At 43.5% G+C, this 21,554-nt stretch overlaps 1 protein-coding gene across 4 annotated transcripts in view; it reads right to left on the reverse strand.

The window, feature by feature from the left end:
• Positions 1-21,554, reverse strand: part of LOC146189872 (GTP-binding protein Rhes-like) — a 63,648-nt gene that overhangs the window by 36,622 nt on the left and 5,472 nt on the right. Inside the window, exon 2 of one of the 4 annotated variants that reach the window (XM_084604628.1) lies at positions 5,197-5,315. The exons of the other annotated variants lie outside the window; for them this stretch is intronic. The gene's annotated coding sequence lies outside the window, so the exon portion shown is untranslated. The remainder of the gene's footprint in view (positions 1-5,196; positions 5,316-21,554) is intronic. 4 annotated transcript variants of the gene reach the window in all.

Raw genomic sequence — 21,554 nt, forward strand, 5'->3', positions numbered from 1 at the left:
GCTTCTAGCCTCGCGTCCTTACCTGCGTAGCCAAACCTCGAAAGCACTCGATACGATGGACCCTGCACGAACCGAGACTAATAAAAGCCAGCAACGCAAGCTTCGTTTCGTGCCAACACCCCCTTCCACATCTTATCTCTCCATATACTGCTTCAGTCGTGGGTGAAAAATACAGAGTTATGGAGAGCGGCAGAGCCCTACGAAGCGAAACAGAAACAATGCTATATATAGCATTGTTTTGTCTGCATCCCGAAACAGGCAAATCGCCTTTGATTGAACCTTAAACGACGATGGCTGAGCCCACGCTCGAGTTGATCACCCATGAATCTGTGAACACAGACAAAAATCGCGGTGTTTTTTCAAACTTAGCTCAACTAATAAGCATGTGCGGCTACCGGTTTTACTTGCCCCCAGCGTCTAGGGACGCACATGAATATTCGTTTACGGTCGTCGTGCCGCGCAAAACCCAGGGGTCAAGGGCTTTGATTTGAATATAACATCCTCAGGCGGCTTCCCGGATGGAATATCGTAGGCGGCATGGATCATAGACAAGTTAACTGCCTATTTTGTAGCTCTTATGAACACATATTTCAATGGGATATTTTAATTTTTCACATAAAAGGCGTGTAATGTTTTGTCCACTTTTTTCGATGGTTTACATTAATTTTATTGCTTGCTTATTATCTATATATCGTACGATGAACTGTAATAGTTGCATCTTTCCCGTACTCGTTTTTGTTGGTGACCCTCGTAAAATACAAATTAAGTTAGACTTCCTAAGAAGTCAGCCAGGGCGGACACAAGGGACGCGAAATTTTAGCGTGGACACTTAAAAGTGACATTTTGAACATTTCGATCATAAAGTTTGAACTGTACGCTTGTCCACCGAGACCTTATTCAAAATGACGGTATATGTAGGAGGACTGTATAGGGCAATGACAGAAGGCTCACCTCTCTGCCGTATTCGAGAGTCGGAAATTGTTCGTCAGCTGGCGTGGTTTCAGACGCTTTATTTCTCGCCAGTTTCTGAAGAGATTTCTTGAAAAGGATACATTGACGCTAGGTACAGAAACGTGCAGTAGCAAAATGAGGTGACGAGCGCTCAATAACAGTTTGATCGCTGCAAGCTTGATTTTTTTTTACAGGCTTTTGGAAGCAATATTTGTCCATAGAATAGGCCCTTTCAGATGCACGGCCCTCTTTGGTGGCCCAGTGTTTACGGCACTCGACCGTTGATCGAACTCGAGGACGCAGGATCGAACACCGCATGCTGCAGCAGCTTTTCGGTAGCGATGAAAAGCAAGGCACGGCGCCCGTGGCCTGTGCGATGTCAGGGCACGTTAAACAACCTCCAGGCGGTCGAAATTTTCGGAGCCTTTCTTTACGGCATCCTACATTTCATTGGTCGCTTTGGGACGTTAAACCATCAGCCAAGCCAAACTTTTCAGATGTACATTAGGCCTCTGCTATGAACTACAACAATCGTCACCCCCTCCTCGGAGGTGTTACGTTGTGAAACTCTAGACTCAATTGCCTCATGTGCCCCTGGTTCCCTGACTGAGCCACTTTTTCAGAAGCCAAATTTTTCAGAAGCCGTGTTTTGTGATAAGAAACCAGGACGCTAGTATCATTTATTTTAATAATATAAGTGCAAGTAACTGCGGCAGTCACTTGACGATTCGAGCAGCCCGCACTGGCATCAATAGACTCCCAAAGCTAGATCAACGACGACAAGGAAAAAACAGTTTTCCAATCGTTGCCAGCCACCTCCCGAAAGAAATTTTCGTATGAATATATAAAAAGTAAACAAAAACAAAATACGCTGGATGTGAGGCAGTGTACCAGAAAAGCGACCTCATGGTGGGTCATTAACCTTAATGCAGCTGAGCCCCATATTACCTTGAAGCGTTGAAGAACACTTGCTTTTTTATAATTCAGAGCCCTACTAATGCAAAAGAATCAGTATGATCAATATATAGAGACAAACACTCTATTCTATGCACAACAAATCCATCCCTCCGTCTGAGGCCGTCTACATGGCGGTCTGTCACATTCTGTCAAATATATCTCTCTCATTTATCCGTCTTCTATATACACATATAAATATAGACAAGTACGCTAAAGGGATATGGTGTCCATCAGCAAAAAATTAACGGCGACACGGCAGCTATCTTTGTTGAACGGCGACAGAGCTTTTTCGGTTTAATCGCAGTGTCCCAACCAGTTCCGCAATCTCTTAGCGGTCGTAGCCCCCAAGTCTTGAGACAGGCCACACCTGCTCACAACAGGGCCGTGAATCTTCAGGACCGGAGCTTTCGTGCTACTGAGGCGTCTACCTATATTGCTACTGTCTGAGAAAGGGGAAAGAAAATATAAGAAATTGTCCAGGCAGAGATTCATTTCGACATAAGAGAAGGAAGCTATTCCTGGACCAATAACATCATAAAAATCTGCTTCTTGTTCAAGGAGTTGTGGGCCAGTGAGGGGGAGCAATTACCGGACATTGCAATAGGAGTGTTTTTGAGAGGACAAAAAGGCAGGTGCTTCGGTAGCGTCTTCAAAGATATATGGGACGTTGGGAGAAGAACAGGACAGGGGAATCAGGAAGTTGGAGGGAGACTACAGCACGAATAAACTAGGACTCATGAGCAAGTGAAAAAGATTTAGGGACTGAACCTCAGGTAAAGGTCTAGTGAAGGGAAGAAACGGGACGCTATATACCTTTCCAAATGAAGTGGGGCAAGGGCTCGTGCTCTTCCCCAGTTTGAAATAGTTGTGATTGATAATGCGAGCTCCTCAGCAGATTATATATTTAGGTCAGAAAACCGACCCTCATTGCATTTCAGCTGTGGAAAAAAAAGATAGGTAATTGTTAAGATTTTCTCCTACCATTTCACTGGAGCAAAAGCTGCAGGTTGTAACATACCCAGTCAAGGCAAGCGATAGTGATTTAGCTCCCTTGAAAAATGTTCTCCGTCGTAGCTTAGGTAGCGGAGGAAAAATGCAACTAAGAGGAAGAAATGACATACGCGGGCGCTCTCTTATCTCCCCAGTGACGTTTCTGCTTCCGCGCAGCTCGATTCTTTTATCTTTTTTTCGAAAACACCCTTCAAAAAAAAAAAAAATGTTCCTTTACTTTACCTTGTGACATGATTAAGGATTTCTTTTACTCCGAGGAAAGAATCGAACACAAAATCTATTTCCAAGCCGATTATTTAGTACAATTGAAGGCTATTTATGGCACCTTCCTAATATGATTTTGAGGGAAAAAGATCTCTTCCTTGTTCCCATTTTGCCACTCGCTGCATTGAAGGACTTCGAAAGCAGTCAAGCCTCCCTCGACGAATAATTGAATATATAACACACGTGTCTTGGGATCCCGTAGAGAATTTCATTCTGAAAGACTTCTTATAGAAGAGGAAAGAACTTCACTTTTCTTAAACTGAGCTGACTCAAACATTCGCGCAAAGGGAGAAACGAAGCAATCAATAGCATATTTACTAAAGGCAGTGTACACGTGGCCGAAACAGTGTGTTTTTCTTGAATATTCTCATCTTTTTCGGTCACCTACTCTTTCGTTTTTATTCGGTATTTTCTGACCAGATCCCATCCTTTCCTCGAAAGCCAAGCAATATCCTTCCTTTTCCTCGTCCCACGTGCCTCACGGTGCCTCCTTGTTTTGCAGAGAAACCTCTCGTGACCCACTGACGTCATCATCAATATTTACCTTCGAGAAGCAGCTGCCTAAAAGGTTTCTCTCCCTCTCTTTCTTTCTCAACACTTGGCTCTGCTCTCTGGTAACTTTTTTGCCTCCTAAGCTATTCCTGGTAGTGATAACACAGCACCCCTGATATCAATATAACGCTCATAGTAAACCGGTCTGGAAATGATACACCAGAAGCCCTGCATCAACAAGTCCCTGAACTACATACTGCACTAAGCTTCTGGACCAAGTAGCCCCCCCCCCCCCCCCTTTTGCTTCTCCTATTTTATTTTCCTTTTTTCTTCTTACCCTTTAGAACCCCGCTGTTCTTGACGTGGGAGTTGTTTTGGTGAGCTGGCGATCCGCGAAAAGGACACCTGTCATAACTTCCTGCATGCTTGCTTCCTTAGCAAGTGGAGCAATATTGTCAAAGAGGACGGGATACGTGGCTGAGTAATAACTGAGGGCGCAAAAAACAAACCCAGTCTACTTTACGACCTTTCCTTAAAAAAAAAAAAAAAGCTTTTTTTTTTATTTCGTGTTCTCTTGGCTTGAATTTCGCCCTGCTTTTCTCTCCGTGACCGACTACTAATTGGCTTAGTTAGTTAGATCCCACGCTTAACAAAACATTACACAACGTCACCGTATTTCACACCTTACGCGATAACATTGAATGGGGCGGTTCCACCTCGGCATAACGAAAGGGCATGCAGGAAAAAAAAAACAATGAAAAGACGAAAAAAATTTAGTCTTTTGCTCCGAAAATTTCATTCTTTAATTTTTTTTTTTAAACTGACATTATTTTTTGTCTGGGTGCACGCTAAGTTCCAACCCGGCAAAACAACACTTTTAACGTTTCCCCTCTTTTTAGTTCTTATTGCCTCTTGAAATGATCGTATCAAAAGAAACCCAATAATGTCAACAAAGAACCTGCAGGGCCTTCTTATCAAGGCGTCGGGTACTTTACGCTCGCGTAGCTATTCTCAGCGCAGTGTACTGGATGTCTTGTTGACAATGCATACCGTTATTCAGCAGTAAGATGCGCATCTTTTTTTACATAGACAAGTATGGCGATGAAACGCCAGACGCGACCTAAAGAAATATGGTCATGGTTGTAGTTCCTCAATTTTTCCTTCTACTAAGACGACCTCGTACGCAACGGCCGTAAAAAGATCATAATTACTCTAACTTATCACTGTTATAGCACATTTTTTGGGACTTTTCACTTCAAGTAAATGATTGGAGGGCCAGTTGAAAAAGAAAGAATGCGAAGCTGGCATCGGACACAATAATAAAGTGAGATTTTGAATAATTCGTCAATTGACAGGCTGACATAATTAAAAGTGGATCGATTTATTGTTTAGGTGTTTGATCAGCTGCCTGATTTTTGTATTTGTTTAACATTGTTTTGTTTGGGTGCTGTTTAATGACTGAACAGCAACGGTGGCACAAAGGCAGAGCTTACTGTTTACTTCTTCAAGTGATCACCTTACCCCGCGGTTGAACGTGAGCAAAAGCCATGCAGGGAACCGGTAGCCGGAACCATGTTCGCGGTCATCGGTCTGCGTCGGGCACCAGACTTTAGACCTCTATTAGAACACAAACAGGGCGCCTGAAAGCAAAGGACTCATGTTTACATTGCCTCGTAAAATTTTTCGTGTCCTTAGGCTTCGCTTAGACACCTGCCGCGCTGTATTAAATACTGTTCACTCACTGGAGTAATAGTAGTATATCGAGGGCTAGCCGTGCTGAAAAGATCTGCAAGAGAGACGCAAGAAAGTTATCGCGCTGCTGTACGTTTCTTTTCTTCTTTTAATTTTGCTCTTCCTTTTCCCCCCAACTTTTCCGCCCTCCAGGCTTTTCCTTTCTCCCTTCTTTTCTTATCCCTTCCTCCCTTCCTTATACCTCCCTCCCTTCACCCCAGGTGGTCGAAATTTCCGGAGTCCTCCAGTACGGCGTCTCTCATAGCCTGACTTGCTTGGGGACGTTAAACCCCACAAACCAAACCAAACCTCCCTCCCTCCCTTTCTTCCTTCACTGCCCCTGTAATTTCTTCCCGTCTATCTTCCCACCGCTCCTCGTTTTCTTGTTGTCATCTTTTTCTCAATTCAGTCTCTCTTCGCCCCCAAAATCGCCCCGGGGACATCTCAAGTTCTAGCAAATGTTGTTCAGTTCTGCAGTTTAGGATACTGGTGTACCTCATAGTTGAATTTCTTTTTTTTTTGTATAAGTCTTTACCCACTTCTAAGTCTTCAAACCGCCGTCCTTTTGCAGGCCTGGACATATTGTCTGGGTCGCTTACTGCATTTGCGGAGTGACGTTGTTTAAAGCACGTCGCGAGGAAGGAGTGGACAGCAGGAAAAAAGAAAACTGCACCGAACATGGTGATCTAGATGATCACGAGATTAAATTGAGGTCCCGTGTCCGACGCTGAGAGCAAACAAACACATAGGCCTGACATAGACAGTTGCGAATAACACATTTAAGTGCTGTGTAAGGTAAATACAAGGCTTACACATTGCCCAGAACACGACACTAAACATCTTTTTTGTTTTCTTTCCGCGCAGTGTACACATTTTGAAGTCGAGTGGAGAGCTCTTTGTCTGTGCTGCTTAAGACGCATTGAAAATAAATACAGAGACTGTGTCAAAGCTAAAAAAAGGTCGCACCGCTCATAATTGGTGATGTCATGACATATTGTCAAGGAAGTTTCTCTTTAAGATACCATTTTTAGAATTCTTCAGAATTCTCGGTCATAAATTTGACAATGGTTCAAGACACTGCAGTATCACGGCTGGGGGACGAAGAGAATGGTGATAGGAACTCTTAGAATGTGGGACATCGGAAAATATTACAAGACGGCGCTCATGAAAGGTTGTTTCTATTTGTTAATTGTACAGTTTGTCACGATAGCGTTGAATTAGTCTAGATCTAGATGCGACATTATAGTGCGTGAATTCCTGCAGTTTATTTGATATTGTACTTTACGAACGGAACTCTTGAACGCAACAGTAAACTGATTATTCAGAAATTTTTTTTTAGTGTTAGTTGAAATGCGCAATTGGTGGCGGTTAGACCTCGTTCTGCTGTTTAGGAAAAGGGGGCGGGGTTCAAAATAAAGGGCGCTTTTTGGTTTGAAGATAGTACCTTCTTATCACCGTCGTACTTGTAAATCATGAATATGCGCATATACCAGAATGCTGAGACCGTGTCTAGATATTCCGCGTGCACTGTGCTGTACACTCTATTATAATTACCTTAATGTATGTTCCTCCTTTTATTAGCAAAATATTAATCATTTCTCCTTCTCTTTCCCTTCTTTGTATCTCATACGTTTCATTCTCTCCCGATTCTGTTGCATTGTTGCGCCTTTGGGCTGTGTGCGTCATTAAAGAAGAAAAAAAGCTTACGTTTTACGAGTGCGTCCATATATAACAAAAAGGAAGAAACCCGGTGGCGATCGAAGGTGAGATAAATCCCACAAGTGGGGAAGAAAAGTGCAGGGCGTAACAATCATGCAAACTGACGCGAAGCCAGAAGCGAAAATGAAAGGGAAACAGTGTCATAATGGCGGGAATTGAGCGAAGGCAAAACGATATAGGCAAAAAAAAAAAAAAAGGGACGAACTGGTTGATGTTGCCCTTATATGCCTCTTCTGAATACGCGCAAAATGCTGGCGCACCACAGATGAGCAGTGACAAGGAGATAGAGCCACACGAAAAAAAGAAAGTTCGGGTAAAAAAATGCAACGATTAAGAAAGGCCGGTGTCCCGAAAGGCTGGGAACTGTAGGACGGGATAGATTTAGGTAAAGAAGAGCTAACACAAAAAGAACAGGAGTCAAGGAGAAGAAAAAGAAAATAGCTTAGTAAAGAAAAGGGAAAGAACGTGCTACTCGGCGATGATGCTCCGTCTCCGCACGCACGATCAAAGAGCCGGAAAGAATGGGGACAGCGGGAAGCACCGTGAGAAAAAAAAGGGAAGGAACTAGAAAGCGAGGAGAAACGCACAAGACAGAAATGGGAGGGGGGTCCTAGCTCTCGCGCGCGTTTATGACGACATCGGCTGAGCGGCGGGTACGTGTTCTTTGCTAGCATGGTGCCGGGGGTGCCTGTCCGGCGATGATGACTCTTTTTTCTCCCTACTGCCGCTAGGGTGCGCACCGGAGATGCCCGTTGCAACCGCGGATCATCGCTCCCGCGGGAAGGAGCGGCAGCGTAGGGAAACAGGGAGCCTGTGGCTGAGAAAGGGAGCGATCAGACAGCTCCTTTCCCCTTCGATCCGCAGACTACCATCGCAACAACAGCGGCAGCTTGATAGCAGTAGGGCCTGACCGGCGTGGCCTTGAACGTCACCTTCGCTCCTTTACGCTCGTTTTTTACTACTGCTGGTTGCCGCGGTGCTTGCGGGGTGCAGCCGTGCTAGACGGAAACATTTACCTCGCGTAGGCAGCGCGCGCTTGAAAAATTGATCGCCAGAGAACGTAATCAACAACAGATGGTCTTTCGAGGTTCAGTTTAGTAATAGAAGTATAGCAAGTGTCTAAAATAGGACAAAAAATGAGGAGGCGTTTCAATATGCTAAGAAAGAAATGAATACAAACAAAAAGATTGTTCCTGTTATTGCGGAATAAATTTTAGCGTAAGAGATGACCAAATTTTTTAAGGGCTGTAATATATCTTGCAACCGATTGGGCAATATGTGCTGTCGTTTATATATTCACCTAAAGGATTCGCATTACAGGTCGGTTAGCGCAGTGGGAAGAAATGGCTGTGAACTATATTCAGAGTCCCACCGCGGTGGCGCAGTGGTTACGGTGCTCAGCTGCTGTGCCCAAGGATGCGGGATTGAATCCCGGCTTCGCCGGCCACTTTTCGCTGGAGGCGAAAAGCAAGGCGCTCGTGTGCTGTACGATGTCAGTGCACGTTAAAGAACACCATGTGGTCGTAATTTCCGGTGTCCTCCACTACGGCGTCTCTCATAGCCTAAGTAGCTTTGGGACGTTAAACCCTACAAACCAAACTCAACCAAACAAAATTAAGCAAACGTAAACCACATATTATGAGAGAGAGCACGAAACAACAAAACAGTGTGGAATGTAACTAAACACAGAAAAGTACGTAAAGAAATACAGGTATGATAAAATAAACAAAAAAGACAAACATAATAATGTCTTATTGGTCATGTATGAGACGACAAAAGGAATGGGCTATTCGGACTCTAACCGCGAATATTAAGCGGGATCATTTGACATATGAATCACGTGATTATCGGCCAGTATATCATATGATCTTTTTAGATAGTAAGTGCTAGGTTATCCTGTCACCTTTATCTGTTTTATTAAGGGACCGTATCATATGGCCCGGTCCTGGGATGACGAAGTGGCTGACGTCCCACAAAAAGACAATCTATACTGAAGGCTCCGCCTAAAAAAAAAACTCAACCGATATGCACCTTTATTCCCGACTTAAATAATTTCTAAGGGCTGCTGCGGTGTGCCAACTTCTAGCATTCTCTACAAGGCTGATGACAAAAAGTCGCAAACTTCATCGCTGCAAATATCTGAACATTTGTGGAGCTACCGCGACCAAAACACCGGCCTTAGGGAAGGTCTTCATTCTCACTTTCTCATTCACGTTTAGAACTTCGGCATCTGAAGCCATTTCGATTCGTCTGTAGTAATAAGTGCGATAGAGTGAGCGTGAGCCTTTTGGCTACACATCTGGGCCGTGCACTTGTCATCCACGTCTGGCAGAATAATTGGAGCATGCCATCGCGAACATGCTGCGAGCCAGCTGTGTCACCGTCGTGTTGACAAATCATTCTCGGACGGTCTTGTAACTCCAGGTGATGGTATTGCAGGCGCTAGTTTTGCTAACTCGAGGCAGCCTGGTTGTGAAATCCACTTTTGTTTGACTGAGCAGCGGACCATCTTATCTCCTTCCCCCTCCAGTTCTTTCAGCTCTTATTAAAAAAGATAAATTAACCATTGTCTAAAACCTCAAGAAGAACGCTGGGTGCAACTTCCAGCAACACATCAACATCAATCTCGCGTACAATCCCCATAATTACACTGAAGCTGTCTTCTTCTGCACTTTCTCCATACTTTCATTTTTTCCGTACGTTAGAGCATCGAACACGTACGCTTGATTTACGGCGGATGACTTGACCGACAAGCGAAGTGAGGTAAAATAAGGCTTCATGGAGGAGGTGAATGAGCCCAGTACTTGGAGGTCTCGAGGAACAGCAGTTTTAAAGGTCGCTTATTTAAATCTCAGTTAGTTGTAATATTTTTTTTCAGAAAGACCCAACTACTGCGGATTGTGTACAGAGCCTTTAGCTCTCGCTCTAAAGGCTAAAATATGAATCATTCACTTGTCACACCAGATGCGTAAGCACCTTGCTTACGTCACCGCGGTCCCTTTCTATATCCCCCAAGGCTGACGACGTCTCTCGTTGTAGTACCATATCAAAATGCTAATATGACCCTTTAGCTTTAGGAGCTCTTACTTACCGCTTTAGCGACTTTGAAGACAGGGCGTTCAGCTCACGGCGCCTACGCGTCGAGATTGAGAGGCCAATCTTCGCCTGGACAGAAAACGCCGGAACCACTCCGAGTCGCTAATCCTATTTCCTTGACATTTACCGGACTGCCCCCTGCTAAACGGGATTTTCGTAGGCGCCTCAACCAAGGATACACTAAGATGAAAGGATGCTTCACTATTTTTCTTCATTTGTCATTCTTTATTGTCCATTCGCCTCCTCGAAATCGCATGAATAAACCTCGACCACTTCTTGAGACGGTCACAGGGCCTTGAGGAGTCTATGCATTCTGCGTACCGACATTTCGCTCAGTGCGCGGGCGCTGGTGAGGTTTGTAACGAGGGCTGCCGGACGAACCGACGTCAGCAAATCAGCCTAGGCCACCCTTCGTTGAAAGGCAATGTCTCACCTTCCGCCCCGTTGAGCTGACTCTTTGTGACACACCCGTTGCGTAAGCTGCGAGTTCCAGCGGCGTCTGCCACGCTCGCTTGCAAACACCACACACGTAAACATAGAAAGTAACAGAGCCGACGATCCATATCGTCAAGCCGAGCCGAGGTCAGTCGGACCGAGTTTTTCCCGCTTGGCTTGGCTCGAGTCGCTATATGAGCCGCTCACAATGGCCAGCGATGACCGGCTCTTTACTACTGACCATGTCGAAACTTTCTCCTCTCCACTTTTATGTAGCCTGCCAATGACCCTTTTATTCGATGCCTTCTTAAGGTTGCAGTGTTCGAAGCGAAGTCATGCGCTTCCCTTTATAGCGATGGTATAATTAAGCATCTTTATGGCCCTCCTAGGCCCCCAAGTTGGCAAATCTGTTCGGTATTCGGTGCGACCTGGGCCCATTTTGATCCCCGATTCCCCAAATCCTTTGTCAAGAATTACAGCCTGAATCGATTCTGTTTTTTTTTTTTTTCACAGGAAAGCCTGCTCACGCTTGAATGCTCGCTCTCTGTCGCCATATATAAGTGCATGTTTAAACCTCGCGGTGACCGCCTTAGAAATAAAAGGCCTTAACTGTGACTGGCTGTAACGTATCCCCTTTCTGCCTTTTCTAGAAGCTGCTAACAAAGTCGGCGAGATTGAGATACGCCGGAAGGCGTGAGCCTTTGCGATTTGTATATTATGTGCAAACACATCGATATGGCTGTAACAGTCAATTGCATATGCCTTTATGCTTCATCACAATCATGTGTGTTTCCCGATGGGCCACGCCTGAGTGACAGTCTGCTGGAATGCCCGCCGCATTGATCCCTCAAGTACGCTTACACGTGCTCCAAAGCGTAATTTGCGCGCGTATCTCTGTGTGTGATTAGCTTTTGTTATTCAGTTTGTTCTGGCCTACTTCTAGTAGCACGCAGGGTACTTGGACAGTACTTACGAAGTACACACAGAATGCGTTAAAACGAAATTCAGCAGGGAGCCAAACTTACAGCCGTGTAAAATCCCAACAAGATTCGATCGTTCCACCGTAACGTGAACAAAGCGCCGAGGTGAAAATGACTGTTCTGGAGTTCTAGGAGATATATTCTTTTGCTTTCTCCGGGTGGCGTGAAGCAGTTCTTGCAATGCGTGTAAGCCACGTGGAAAATTCCGCATCAGCTTTCTTATTTCCGCTGTTGTTTCTGTGCTTGGGTCTTTCTTTCACCTTTCTGCACCGTTACATTTGAAACTGGCTTTGAAGGAACGTGAAGCTCGTGCTAGAAAACAAAGAAAGCATCCTTGACCCAAGCATATGCGTCCTTCCGTTTGCGGCATTGACATGCTCGCTGTCTTTGCGTTCCAGATGCGCCGCATTGTACATAAACGTGCGCTTACTCGCAAACAGCTCTGCAGCTGGCATAGCAAAAAATATCCAGGCACGATGAATGGTACGCCCTTCTCTTCGCACTACGCCTCAAATTTAAAACAAAGCGATAGAAAATCAGGCATCCAGAAATTCAGCCATCTGTGCGAGAAGCAACTGTGTTTGTTAGACCAGGAGTGCGATCCATGTATCACGAATATCGAGCCATTTTTGCTCGGTACATATATGGTGCTGAACGGTGCCGCCTGTGAATAGCGGCTGGACGGCCATAAAAGAAGTGAAATACGACGGTTTCGCACGCCTCTACTAAATAAGACTATAAACGTGCCTGCGGGTTTGCACAAGGAAAAGACAGAGAGGAACTGCGGCAGTTTCAGTCTACAACGGGACGCGTTTAGGAACGTTTTTGTGTTTATTATTTGTCGAGTCTCTCAATACTTCTCTTCCATTCTTTATGCCAACGTCTTTTTCAATCCTTCTTTCAACTTTATTTCTGTCCTTTTTTTCCCGTGCTCTCTCATTCTTACGTTCAATAGCTCTTCTTTGAGTGGTTGGTTCGCTTGGTTGTTTATTTATCTCCTGCTTGTTTAGGAGATGTGACGCCGAAAAGGACGCTCCAGTAAACGCCCTCTTTTATACCGCAAAGGTACGCAGTGCAAGCTTCTGCGCCATTCCGATCTATCATCGGCGGTGAAGAAAAGTGAAAATAAAAGTAAAAATGCTAATCATTCATGACACCTCTGGAGGCCCTTCGAAAGCAGCCCGCCCCTCTTGAATTATATGATTTTTTTATCATATCCCCTTTTTTATTTCCTTATGTCGGTGCAGGCTTTCTTTGCTTTCAGTTCCTCTTAACTATATTTCGACGCCCGAATCATGTCACGTGGCGGTGGGTGTGCCGGGAACATTGAAGAGCACTCCGGTGATCAAAAGTACCCGAGTAGAAAATGTTATTCTGCCAAAAATAGCACAGAAATGGAAGCGGCAAAGGCGAGTATGAAGCGGAGGTGTATAATAAGAAACGCGGTGCAAACTGGAGCACAGGTTCTTGTTGTTTCCTGTTGCAACTTTGACGTTCTCTATTTTCCTTTTTTTTTTTGCCCTGTCATTATTATGTGCGTATGAATCTGTTCGCTTCTACCATAGCAAGACACCTCCTACCTACAGAATGTCTCCGCAAAGACGCTCAAGCAGGGAGAGGTTGTTTTCGATTTGTGTAATATGTATTTTGTTTTCGTATTTAGCCAAAATGAAGGCAAAGTATAAACAGAAATTCCAAAGAGGAATCAGCTAAATGCTTCAATCGTTCTATTGGAACTGAGAAAAAAATGTATGAAAAAAAAAAGGGCTCCCGAGATCAAATAAAGATACATCGCATAGAAATCTAGAAAAAAAAAAGTTGGCAAATGTCCGTTAATTCAGGTCCTCCACCGAATGGCATCAGCTGATTCTCATGACGTCATGAATAATTTCGTTGGACCTGTTAGTTTGACAATGCAGGATAAGGCAGATGAAGTGGAATTTACCACGGCCTAATTAGACGAACCACTTCGTCATGAAAATTTGTCACCACTCTTGCCTGAAGGACTTCCTTTCAAGGTCATCTATCGTCTTTACTTGAATTTTATGCGACGATAGTAACATCCTGTTTTGACTTCAAGGTGCACTGTTTCTATGTTTATCCCTTTCTCTCTTTTTTAAGAAAGTGACTTAAGGCATCAGTCATTGGTAGACCGGTAACTTTAAACGCGTTGTAAATGAGCCGCTCCCTCCTAGTTTTTCCTCTGTCTGGTCAAGTGGCTTTGGGGACTCATGACGTCACTCACGGTGCAAATGTAGGTAGTAACGACTAACGGTCTTAAAAACAAACGAGTTGTAGAGTTTTCTGCATTCTGTCTTCTGTCCCTGAGGAATTATACTTTGTGTAGAGTCTATTAACAACGCTTGCTCGAGTATTTCCTTTCATTTCCCATTCCTGCATTGCATCTGTTTCAAAACTAACCGTGCCGCCAACGTTACGGCTGAAGAGATACACGCTGCTCGGTTTGTGTAGAACTCTGTTCTTTTCCAGATACTATCCATGTGCACCTACAGGACTATACTTCGTCTATTTAGCGGTTGCTTGCTCTTATCCGCAGGGTCAACGTTCTCTCTCTAACCGAAGCCAAGGTTGCAACCACGCGGGCCACCTGCTACTATGTGAGCACGATTCCAGGGGCAACTAAACACGATAAAAACAACAGAATATGCTGAGGCAGGCAGCATATGAGATTGCTTGAGCGTGCTTCTTTCATTATGTAGTTTCTGTTTGCGTGGTGTTGTTCTGGTTGTTTGATAGCGCCTCTTAACGAGGCACCAGCTTTATTAGAACAAGCTAACTACGGGTTCAATGGGCTGAAACGAAACAGCGGCGTCGCAAGCAACTGCCTAATTTCAGTCTTGTTCTTGTTTTATTCGAGCCAACGAAATGGTTAGTCAGAGCGAAGTCTCTTTTTTTTTTCTCGCATCAGCTTCCGAATTTCACTCTCCGAGAACTCGGTTAAAAGTGGCTTCTGAGAGGTTAGTTCGATCCACACGAGCCGATTGTGCGAAAGGTAAAATAAGCCCCATGTGAAATGGTAATAATTCTTTTCGTGTCTTTTTGTAATCCTCGTTGATCTGTTCGTTAACCTCGGAAGAAAGAAAAAAAAAAAAGCCTCATAAATACCCTTTCCGAGCTATAGTGATCAGTTGGAGCAATTAACTATCTATTCCTTTAGTGAGAAGTTAGTCGCCGCTAAGAAGAAAGCTTTCATCTCGTAAAGGCAGTATTTCAAAAGGGATTTCGAAATGTCTTATTTTTCCTTGTGATGCGTTGGTTTTCTCGTTTTCCCCAATAATATGTTCTCGCATACTGTATTTTTTTTTTCCTTTGTGCGTTCCCTTCTTCCACCTCAGAAAAAGAGAAGGGCAAAGGTACAAGTAGTAGTCTGTCTAGGACGCGTCGCAAGAGGTATGAATAGAGCAATGTAACCATAGGAGCAAATAACTTTAAATCTACATTTGCTGCAATTCCATCGGGACGTGTGCCAACCTAACTATTTCGTTATTCCATTTCTTTTGTACTGTAGCGATGGAAAAAAATGGACCATGCCAAGATTCGCCTTTGCTCTACGGCGAAAAATGTTTCATAGAAAGGCCACTTACATAAGATAATAGAGAGGCAGGAATGATTCGTCATTGGCTTTTCCTTCGAAGTAGTAGGCGACGATAGGAGATCCATTCATTTTATGTGGTAGATGAATATTGCAAATATTATAGGGAAACTTTTTTCTTGGCTGTGTAGCTTTTTAGAGATACTGCTTTCTTTCATCAACTTCCACTATAAGGTGGTGGGAGCTTTTGAAGATGCAGGAAATATAAAATCACACTTTGGGAGATTTTTTAGAATTATGTGGTCATCCGAAAGATTTCATAACGTTGCACATTATTATTCATATTCAGAACCAGTTCATATCATTACCTTATTATCTCCATGAAGTCATTGATTCAAGTTTAAACTCTAATACGCAACGCTATTCCTAATCTTCTAGCATTATACTCATCGGTTTCATAATAGGCCGACGTGCCGTATTTAATCTAATATTGAAGCTCTTTCGAAGCTTCAACAATTCAGCTCTATTGGTAAGTATGCTCTGAAACCCACTTATTTCATATTATCATTCGAACGAATGTATGCTGGCTAATTTTCAAGGCTTAAGAAACGCTTCTTCCAAATGCATTGCGACATATTCTTGCTGAATTCCTTTAGTTCTCACCAGAACCATGACGACGTAATAAAGGCTGCATAAGGGGCGTACATAATTAGGCGTTCCAGACCCCTATTTCCCTAGTCTCATCTCAGCTTTCAGGACTCACTGCATTATAGCAAGAAAGTTGTAAAAGCGCAATTATCAGCGCCCGCCTAACATGTTACATAATGCTTCTGACAGCTCCAAAGTGCGCAAGACAATGTAGAGCACAGAGAATTGCGCACATCGACTTGAGATAAAGAGATCAATAATCTAAGGCTTCAGGTAGGGGATGCATTAACACTGCGAAAGGGACCAATAAAAAATATTCGGGAAAATTTGAGCAGTTATGATGAAAGTGTTAGAATTGCGGCACAAACTTTCTCTAAAAAAAAAACTACTTTTTGTTTCTTCTCGCTCGTTACATTCAATACTTTTGAGTCGTTTCCCAAAAGAAGTATACTTCGCCGATCGAAAGCGTGTCGTTGTGAATTGAGGGACTCAGGTGCTTTTAAGAAAACGAAATTGATTTATTGGCTCTTCAGAGACGACATGAGGCCTGCCGCAGGTGAGCTATATAATACCCGAGCCGTCGGAAATATGAACCAAGAAACACGCCCAAAAGTAAGCAAAATAAAAGAAACATTTCAACAAACACCGTGGCTGCGACAAGCTGAAAATCCATCAAACTGTACCGCCTCACTTGCTGCTTTGAGGTATTGTTGCAATATATAGCGCATCTTTGTGGCCGTTGGCCAAAACGGCGCAAGAAAAGGCATTTAGGAAGCAAGGCTGGGAAGGCTCGTTTGAAAGCAAACAGCTTATTTTTTTTTTTTTTCATGTTCCTTTCCATAGCCTTAGTTTATACAACAAGAGCGTCAAGCGAGAGAGGAAAACTGAGGAATTCTTTGGTAATGGGCTTTTTCATTCTTAGAAGCGGTTTTATTGGACGTCGGAGATGAATGAAGCGAAGGAAACGCAGAGAGGAAGGGAAGTCAGACCAGGAAGGACGTTATGTCTTGAGCATTACCGGAAGCTTTGAGGTTGTGAACAGGCGCCAGACGTTCAGACGTTTTTTGAAACGTTGTGGCAAAATAGTTTCGAAGGAAAGTCTACCGGTGTATAATACTTGCATTTACACGTACAAACGGAAAGCGTGCTTGAAGTCTGGACCTGATAGACGTATCGATGTTAACATGAGCTGAAAAGTTTCTGCCACTTTATAGCCGAAGGCTTTGTAAGAAATGACATGCATACGTTTTCTTTAAGAGTATGAAGGCTGTCATAAAATACGCTGAAGAAAAAACAAAATTAGAGTGATTATTTATTAAAGCGAGGCCAAAATACTATACCATGGTTGTCTATACATAAATTCCATATACTTATACAAGCAATAGTTTAGAGAAAGAAGCAGATAATAAGAAGCAGAATTAGAATTGAAGTGAAATGCAGCGAATATTTCTGTGCTCTGGTTTCTAATGAAATCATAAAATGAGCTAGCTTTGAAGAAGAAAAAAGCAGCACACGACATCTGTCCCAAAGTGATACGTGCGCACAGGGACTGTTTCTAAATAATAGATCTTTGTGAACATGTGCTATCATCACACAGCATACGGGTGACCAGCAGTCAGGTCTGGAGGCCTTTGAATGGCTCTAATTAATTGAGCAATCCTAAAAATATATTGAACAAACAGAAGCCGTTTGGGGCTAGCTTTTCGTAGCTTTTGAGCCAGTGCGATGAATTATGTACCCAACTCAACACGACCAAAATCGAAGTGTTGCAAAAAAGAACACGTCTGGGGATTCTTTTACATTGCAGTCTGTATTGCGAAAGTTCGCATTAAGTAGCCTATAGAAACTCTCTCGTCTGTCCGTCTTTTTGCTGTTTTCCGTGTGTGTAGTATGCGCTTTTCAGGATCAACTTATAGGGAGCTTGGTATTTCCCACATTTCTTTTGAAGGTGCCGAAAAGGAGAGTGCTCATCTCTACCGGCCTAAGAAAACAGGTTCTAAATCCTTCCTTGACTGACTCGCCCTTATGTGAACATTCTAAACAGGTCATGTTTTTTTTTTCTTGTTGATCTCGCGCTATGAAGGTAACTTCAGCAGTGCCCCTGGCGAAAAAGGCAGTTCAGCCTGCTTGGCATTTTTTTACACCTGTTCCTCGAAGGCTGAAAAATGGCAACGCGCCCTTATGACCGCCTCATGACAGCAGAACTACGGAATTTAATGGCAACTATCTTTCCCCGCAAGGGATGCGAGTTATAGTATGCTATTTTTTTTATGCATATATTAGCATACGCTACGCTAACACTAGGATGTGAGCCGCGACCCTACACTCAGGCACACCGTTCTTACAGAGCTGCAAACCGTTGTAAAGGCAATCGTTGTGGTATTGCTTCTAAGCAGCCAACAACAGTTGTGGGTACCAAGTGCACGGTACGGTAGCCTTAGAAAACTCTTGGAAAATTTCCAATTTTGGTTGGTTGGCCATTGCAAAATATGTAGTCTAGATCTTGACACAGTTGTGAACCATTCGCTTCCCAATGCGCGGCTCGTTGTTCAGGGATTTCCTTTTACCGAACGATATCTGTGACATAGGCGAGGCTTGAAAATGGCATTTCTTCTGTTTGGGTTCCTTGTTAAAATCAGTAAATGTCGCGGCCTCGACGTCACCGCACATACAGCATTTCGTCTGTTTTTGTTGCACCTTCTAGCGAACGCTGCATGTATAGTAACCACATGAATGCGATGAGGCCGCACTATGATTGGCTACATCTGTACAGAGCGAGAATGCGATGTGTCAGTTGAGCACGCAGGATGTTCGGCTGCGGCAACAAATAGTAATAAAAAAAGAAACAGCAGCAGTGGCATATTGATCAAGGGCTAATATTTTGGCGACGAAACTCAGTCGCGGCCATACTTATTATATTTCAAGGTCACAGAAGGAGCGCATGAACAACGCCTAAGCGGCTGATGGGAATTTTGCTGTGCTAGAATACTAGCAAAAGGCGGATATTCAGAAAGTTGTATCATGATAATCCACTATAGCACCTCGAATGTGAACGTGATCATTCCTCTTGGCTACTTTTGTGCTTAGACATAAAACTTTTTTTTTTTTAATGTAGATTTTAATTTTTCTCAGGGCATTGACTCTCTAACTTGTTTTTCTGCCGCGCTGATGAATTTGTTAGGGCGCTTGGGTACTGTTCCCAAGGATGCGGGATCGAATCCCGGCCGCAGCGGCCGCTTTTCAATGCAAGAGAAAAGCAAGGCGCCCATGTTCTTTGCAATGTGAGTGCACGATAATGAACCTCGCGTGGTCGCAATTGGCACAGCCCACCACTACGGCACCTCTCTAGGCCTAAGTCGCTTTAGGACATTAAACCCTACACACCAAACGAAATATTTAATATGACTTGCACAAACATTGCCATGAAAAAAACAATTTGTAGACGTCATTGAATGTACCCTAGAGGTGCCGCGAGAGCTTAGCCCAACCTCGTCTTCTTAAGCCCACTAACAGTGAACATATGCACAGATGTCGCTGCCTTCACTAAAAATACAACACTATTGTAACACGGAGAAAGCTGTGGCGGCGAAAAAAACAAAAAACAAAAGACCCCTTCCCATGCAGTAGCTAGAATTTGCTTCAATCAGTAATTAAGCGTTGCGAATCCCGACGTGAAGCTCTTCGAGAAACCGTAACAATGAGGGCGTACTCGCTCAATGTTTGGGGCAGAAGTGCAAGAGAAGCTGCATGCTCGGCAGGGGGCACCATTCTTTCTGTGAATGCCAAGAAAAATGAACACGGCCGAACGAAACGATGCCAGATGTCAGACTGCGCCGATTTCATCTCTCCTTGTGTTGTGACAGAAGTTGCGAAATAAATTTTCCCACCCAACGTGATACGAATAAAGGGAGATACCAGATCCCTTAATCAGGTCCGACACGTGTGTAATTATTACTATTGTAGGAATAGATAGATTTATTGTCAGACTTGTTAATTGTCACTTTCTCTTAGAATATTTTCGGGCAGATTTATAATAGTACATTTAATCGTTGTTTTACTTATTAACCGACTCATTATTAGGCAGATTTATTAGTCAATTGATTAATTGATCAGTCGACCGGACTAATCTATCTGTCACTATAGATATCGTTATGTGCACCTGAAAGCAAGCTGCATACATTTTAATAGATAAACAGATGTGTTCCTGACAACTAACCTGTCATATTCAAGATGTGGGCGTCAAAGAAGAAAAGTTATTAGTATCTGAGTAATTATAGTTAGTGACTGGCATTCAGACCAGCCACTAGTTGCTATGTTAACAAATGTCCTTAGCAACGCCCTTTTTAGTCCGGATGCAAGCCACATCCCAAAATTGAGTGCCATACTCTTCGTTTGCAGCTTAGCTCGAATGAGCTGGACTGTCTCCAAATATCGCCCCTATAATTCATTCAGGTTATCCATTTGCTGTCATTGTGTTAATGTGTACATCTCTTTTGGACGCACGCCGCCTAATGCTGAAGGACTAAAATTGGCCGCAAATCCTTGTCGAGTCCTCTCTGACGCAATGCCGCCTAACCGCCTGGCAACCACGTCCTCGTTCTTGGGCGAGTCACTGACGCTAACAGGCTTTCGCGAAAGCCTCTAACGGGTTTATTTCTGCTCTTTTGTTCTGATAATCCCTAATCTGCTGGATTGCGCCTGTTCTCTTTCTATGGAGTTAATCGCGATGTGGCCGGTAGTCATGAGTGTCATCTTAAAAAAAAAAATTATTTATAGCTGGATAAAGAATTGCGGATTGCTGGTGAAAGCTTCATTTGCACGTGTATCAGCACCTCTAATGAGCTAAACATGTAAAATGGGAAGGTCAAGTGTTGTCTGTATTATATAGAGATTTATAGATTTAGGAGTATAAAAAGTTCTATACTACAATACTGAGAAGCGAAACATGGACCAGATGATACGAACTTATTCTTCAGTAAATATTAGATACTCTAACGTAGCGGACATTAGTATGCCTCACCCCTGCTATTGGCCGCACTCCGGCATTAAACTAGGGCGTTATCTGGCACCGTCGATACATTTTAATAGCTGTATTTGAACAGCTCCAATCTTAGCCTACGTGCTCGGCAAGCGCAGTGTTAGCGTGCTGAGCGCACGCTCACTAGGTCATCCAGTCAGCAACCTTTTGACGACCAACGCTGCATCAAAAGAAAGTACCGCCCGATACATGTCCGAAATCATCCCAATCTCAGTTTCGGAAAAAAAGAAAAAGAAACGACTGGACAATGGCTCATCAAGAGCAATTAAAGTTTTCGATGTTTTTGTTTTCGAAGATGGTAAGTTCTTATCGTAGGCTTCCCGAAATGTTGTGAGGAACGCCTGCAAGAGCTTAAAAGGGCAAACATCTTGAGCCATAATTAGAATTACATTTCTTTTTTGCTTGAAGTGAGGTAACTGTCACCCCTAGAACTACAGTACTACTTCTACTACCAAAATTACAATTACTAATCCTAACCTGCCATTCCTGCATGTCTAGCACTCATGAGTGCCTACAAAACCAAGACCCAATCTTGGTGTCTGGCAAAGCTTAGTCAGTTTAAGTAGCATCAGCCTACCTTAGCCTTCTCCAGAACAAAACAATGGACGTTTTCCTTTTCTCTACACTTCCCAACATTGCACCAGGCAAGGTCATCCTCTTTCTTATTAAAACTTAGGTT

Source organism: Amblyomma maculatum, chromosome 5 (genome assembly GCF_055883805.1).
Source record: "Amblyomma maculatum isolate TAMU_Amacu chromosome 5, ASM5588380v1, whole genome shotgun sequence".
Taxonomy (NCBI): Eukaryota; Metazoa; Arthropoda; class Arachnida; order Ixodida; family Ixodidae; genus Amblyomma; species Amblyomma maculatum.